The sequence below is a fragment of the Camelina sativa genome, chromosome 13 (assembly GCF_000633955.1).
Source record: "Camelina sativa cultivar DH55 chromosome 13, Cs, whole genome shotgun sequence".
NCBI classification, from domain to species: Eukaryota; Viridiplantae; Streptophyta; class Magnoliopsida; order Brassicales; family Brassicaceae; genus Camelina; species Camelina sativa.
In genome coordinates this window covers 16,311,457-16,317,339 of record NC_025697.1, presented here as the reverse complement: position 1 = coordinate 16,317,339, position 5,883 = coordinate 16,311,457, and the positions used below count along the sequence as shown (strand labels likewise).

The 5,883-nt window shown below is 34.9% G+C and overlaps 1 pseudogene; it reads right to left on the bottom strand.

Moving 5' to 3' along the window:
* On the bottom strand, positions 1,255-4,340 carry LOC104736894 (annotated as a pseudogene).

The following is a 5,883-nucleotide window of genomic DNA, read 5'->3' as shown; positions in this document are numbered from 1 at the left end:
TATTTGCATATATATAAATGTTTCGAAAACACATGCATGCAAACTTGGTATTTTACGTTGAAATCGCCATGACACCTTTGTATAAACCATGATTCCGACTCAAATTGATACTGACTTCGAATATGTGAAAAAGCTAGTTATTATCTGTTTTATACATTCTTACATATATATATCAAACGTAAATAAAAAAGATTTGCGTGTTTATATAGTAATTTTTTTCAAACTAATTATTCACTAAAAACTATTAAAAATTATATAATTATACTGACTCAACTTTAAATTTCTTAATTTAGAGTAATTATTAATTTAACGGATATTAATTTATAGAAATTTTACTAGACATTGGATATAGACCATCTTTAAACTTTTTTTATGATGTCATGAAGTTAGGTTTTAAAAAGTCCATTATCTTGTCCTTAATTTGAATCAAATCTTTTCATACGACAAGGTTGTTTTGGCAACTTTCGCTAAGCTTTTCATTTTATTTTGACAGAAGCTGCTTTTTTCAACTTACAACAAATTAGTAGGTGAAGAAAAATTCTAATTTTTATGCATGCGCTCCACTGATGTTCTTTTTATAAGATTGTAAATATCATTTCAAGAAATGGAAGTTTAGGATGTGAATCCTAAATACATGGTCCCATACAAAAAAAAAAAGAAAGAAAAAAACATGGAAGCATAAACATAACCATAAGCGGTGAAGCTTATAGCAAGACTATGAATTGGACTCGATAAAGAGACTACCGTAAGCAAAAACATGGCAAGAAGCAAGAGCAGTACGAAAATGAGATAAATGATGACGAGAAAGCGAGGGGGAAGTCTCTTCAACATAAGCCCGAATAAAAGAAGAATCGGAGCTACACGAGCTTAAGTCGGCATGCAATACTGTCCTCTACCAAGATCCTCTCCTAACTCACTACACAGCTTTCAAGATGTGAAATTTATTCTCTATACCATCACGGATAATACAAGTCAGGAATTAACATTGTTATTCATGTTGGTATAGAGATGAAACAGCTTCGATTTAGCAGTAGAGCTGTCATTCTCCATCTTAATTTGTTATATTTTAATCTAAGGTTTTACTTACTATTAAATAGCCTTTAGAAAATTTCACTTGAAAATATATTCCTCTTGGTTTTTCCAACTAAAACCAAATTAAAACTGTTATCAGCATGATATAGCAAATGTAACCAATACTTGTTTGACTGAGAACTTAACATTCCTTAACATGATATTATCATACTTGATAGAAAGAATGAAAATTCACGGAATAGCATAATTTATATAATGATGATTGATCATTATGTTCAAAACCATCAATGAACCTTCTGAGTCCGACTACACAAACCAAAAAATACAAAGTTTCCAACACTCAGAGTTGTAAGAGAAGAGTGTGTTGGTACAAAAAAGAGATAACTACGGGATCGAACCAAAAAGAACCAAGTTATTTGCTGGTGATTCTTCTAAACCCTGTATAAGATAGATGATGAACCAGTGAAAATGATGAAGACAACAAAGAGAAGACATGTACAAGCCATCCTCATAATCTTGCTCTTCTTATGATACAAACCTTGAACTGGCTTTTGACTCACAGGTGGAGGCTTCATCCATCTCCAAAGACCCTCTCCTTCCTGATCAAATAAGCGTATATTATCAGCATGTTACAGTGGATGGTTTACCAATATGATCACGCACAAGAAAATTCGATAACTGCTTCACTTGTCAACTGTTGTAATTGGGAAAGTGATCAAGGTGTCTTGGAGGAACTTACATCAAAATCCCATGATGGACTCTCACTTCTCTCAAACAGGTCTGTGGCCCTATCAAGCTCTGCAATACTAGGCAAAGGTCTTGGACGATCTCCATGCTCATCACTGCAACATATCACAGCATTAAACTTCAAATAGAATGTACTTTATAAAAGGCGCTTTCAAGAAGTAGATCAAACCTGGTCCAAGGAGCTGGCTCATTGTCACATCTCACAAACAGATAACGACAGACCTTAAACGAATCCTGAAGAAAACATAAGAATAGGTCAGGACAGAACAGGTTGAATATTACGGGTTGTTAGCTATATATACTTACATGCATTCTAGCTATTCGCCAGCACTTCTCAATCCTATAAACACCATCATATCTCACTCCTTCCTCAGGGGCATATGCAGAATTCTTCTCTCTGTACGACCTAGTTAAAAATACTGAAATTATGAGGAACATACCAATAACTCAGAGGATTACTGCAGCAAGTTTAGCTTAACTCTCTAGTACAAACAAGCTATTCTTTATTCAATCAAGAAAACAATTTCATTGCAAAGAGAAACAATACAGAATTGAAGAAAAAGCGAGAATGTGAGAAAGATGTTGAGTGCTAACCTGACAACTCGAACAGGATAACCAAATTTGCAACTAACTCTTAAAGCTTCATTCAATTCTTCAAATTTCTAATCCTCCTTAGTTCTTCTTTTACCACTGAGTGACATATTCAAGACAAACACAGATAAAGTCTGTCAACAATCTAAACACATAAGAGAAGTAAAATGTACAAGATTATGATTAGTCAAATGGACTAAAAGCTAGGAGTAAATGAAAGGCAAACCTTCCTGTGAATAGAAACCACTCCCCATGATCCTCATCATCCTTGAAACCTCCAGATGGTATTACAGATTGAGCTCCATAGTGTGATTGTCCAGCAATGTTAGACACATGTGCCAAATGAACTCCCCATTGATGACACTCTGCTCGGTCCATCCAACATTCTCCTACTAAAATGCCTTGGTTCCTCAAGGGATCATTAGAAGCTGGTATAGGACCAAAATAATCTGATTGTGTTGTAACAAATATTCCAGTACTCGCCTTCACCTTCTCAGTTGTCTTTTGGCGTTTAGCTCTAAAGACATTCTCTGGACCAACACTTTCAGCAACTTTTGCAGATCGGATGATAGACACCAGGGACGAGTTAACACGGGGATTACTTGCCGTTTTGTCAGGAATCTGGCTACGGCATTTTGCACAACTGATATTCCCTCGGTTAATCCACTTCTCAAAACAGATTAAGCAAAAATTGTGTCCACATGGTATCTGAAAAAAAAAACACATACAAGATTATTATCCATCAACCTTAATTACTTCATAGTCTCACATCTTTGTCATACTTAAAAAATGTAAACAATCATATATACAAATAATGCTTATCATTCGTTGACAAGAACACCAACAAGCATGAACAAAAAGAAACAGCCCATAAATGGCAACGAAACACCAAAATAGAATAAATAAACCATCAACAAATGTGCACACAACATTACCAAAACACAAAACACAATCATATTTGTTACAATGATAACTCCAAACTAACTTATCCAACCAAAACAAAGTACTAACAACGTGATGATGGCACACCCTATCTATAAATGTAGGTGAAAAGATTGACTTATAGATCACAAATGGTAAGCACAATAAAGTCCATGCCGTTGTATAATAAAACAACTGCCAAAAGAACGATTCCGCTGCTGAATTTGTAATACCAAACCATCTTAATTGTGGCAGTTTTACAAGCTCAAAGTAGTAACTCAAGTGTAAGACAACCATATACAATAAATGAGATTAGACAAATAAGGAGAAACACTAAAGAATGCACACTAGATAGAGTACATACAACAAGCATAAGAACGAGCCTAGAATCCACAAAAAGAGCAAACACATCAACATCAAGACTCGAGAACTTTCTCCTACAAAACTAAAGGTGCTCTCCCTTTAAAAGATCTCTCTTTTTGTTTCTTGTTCATGCTCAAGTTTTGCCAAAATTCCACAACACAGTTCATATCTAGTAATGTGATTAGACAATTAGAGAGAAAAAGATGCGAACTTTAACAACAAAACGAGTCAAAGAACCCAAAAAAACACACACACACACACAAGACTATACAAGAGAGAAGACGAACCGTGACGGGTCTTTCAGGCAACTGAAAACACAAAACACAATTCAAGCTTTCACCAAACTCATCGACCGCAGCGAACTCCTCGATTTCTCCATCCCCATCGGCTTCTTCACCCCTCAGTAACTGTTCCTTGTTCTCCTTAGCCACATCCGCGTCAGCCAAAGACCCATCGGGAGACTCGTGCCCCAAGACGCCGGAAACAGGAGGAAGAGGATCAGCATCGCCGGAGAAACAGGTCAGGCCGCAATTGAGAGATTCATCCGCCGGGGTTTTCGAGTTGTTGGATACACCGTCGCCGTCACGCGCCATTTCAGATGAGAGGCAACAAAGATCGGAGAGAGAGAAATGTGTGGTTTTCACTTTTTTAACCTAGATTTTCGAGTGATATTTTTATTGGGGGGGGNGGGGAGAGAGAGAGGAGGAAGATTCTAGAGAGAAACGAAAAGTGAAGAGGCGGGTTTCTAAAAACTTTTTGGGGGACGAAAATTGGAATTTTTTTTCATAAGGAAACTCAAAAATCAAATCGTTGACTGTACATTTTGTTGTTATGGGAATATAGTTATGTTTGTATTGAACCGGAATTAACCAAAACCAGATTTCAGTATTGTGGGACCTGTCCGATTTGCAGGTTTTTAAATTGATAATAACTTTTTTTTACAAACTATCTTTAGTATATATATATATATATAGTCAATTATAGCAGAAAATTTACTCTTTTTTTTTTTACTTTAATACACTAATTTGTATTTCTATATTTTAAATCTAATGTAAAAATTATCACAATAATTGACTAAAAGTTAAATTATCAATAACCAAAAACTTTGTCAAATATTCATTAGTATTATTATAATTGCTAGATTAAAAAAACGTGTATTCACAATCTCACCTAAAATATTCTTCTACAAATTATTATATAAAATGTTTTACATGCAAACAATCAGTTAAATCATCATTTTATTTACATCTATGTATAATTTATCATATGTTTTACCATTAAAAATATGTTTTATTGATAAAATATGTTGTTTATCCGCCACTTATAACATGATTCTATATTAACCCGATTTTATGTTTCTTTACTTTCACTTTGATATAGTTTCTTTAACCATACTAAAAAATTGAAAAAATATATCACATAACAATAATTAATGACGTATTTATATGAAAAACTAATTAAGATAAAAAACAATTACAGCAAGTTATGACAGACCAAAAAAAGTTAAAAAACTAAAAACAATTAATTTGACATAATTAATACTCCCTCTGTATTTATTTAATTGTTATTTTGAGTAGATTAAGAAATTGAGTAAATTGACTATTTTAACCTTACAAACAATATTAAAGTACCAAAAATCTCTACATTGTTGTAAACTAGAGGATTTAGGGAACAAAATTTCTTGTTCTTATTATTGATAATGTGATACAGGTTACATATATATAGTGTTTCCCTAAGACAAAGTCTAAACCGACATAGGAATAAGTAATGGCCGATGGGCCTTGGCCGAACAGGCCTAAAGTCTTAAACACTTATGGACCGAGTATGGGCTTGGTTATGGAGTCCACAATCCAGTGTTTTACAACACTCCCCCTTGGATGACATAACCATGCAAGTGCGAGGAAGGGATCGATGTAATGTGCTTGGGGATGCTGCCTCATTAGAACCTTACCAGGAAAACCCATTGGGACAAAACCTTGGTGAAGGAAAAAGAGTACAACACACATTGCTCCCCCTGTTCCAAACATAACTCGAAGTCCTTAAGCCTCCGCATTCCAATCTGATGCGTGAGCTTCTTGAACGTTGTAGTCGGTAGCGATTTGGTGAAGAGATCGGCTGAGTTGTCGCATGACTGAACTTGCACTACTTGAATTTCTCCGGCCTTTTGTAGTTCATGTGTGAAGAAGAACTTTGGCAGTATGTGCTTCGTCCGATCTCCCTTGATGTAAC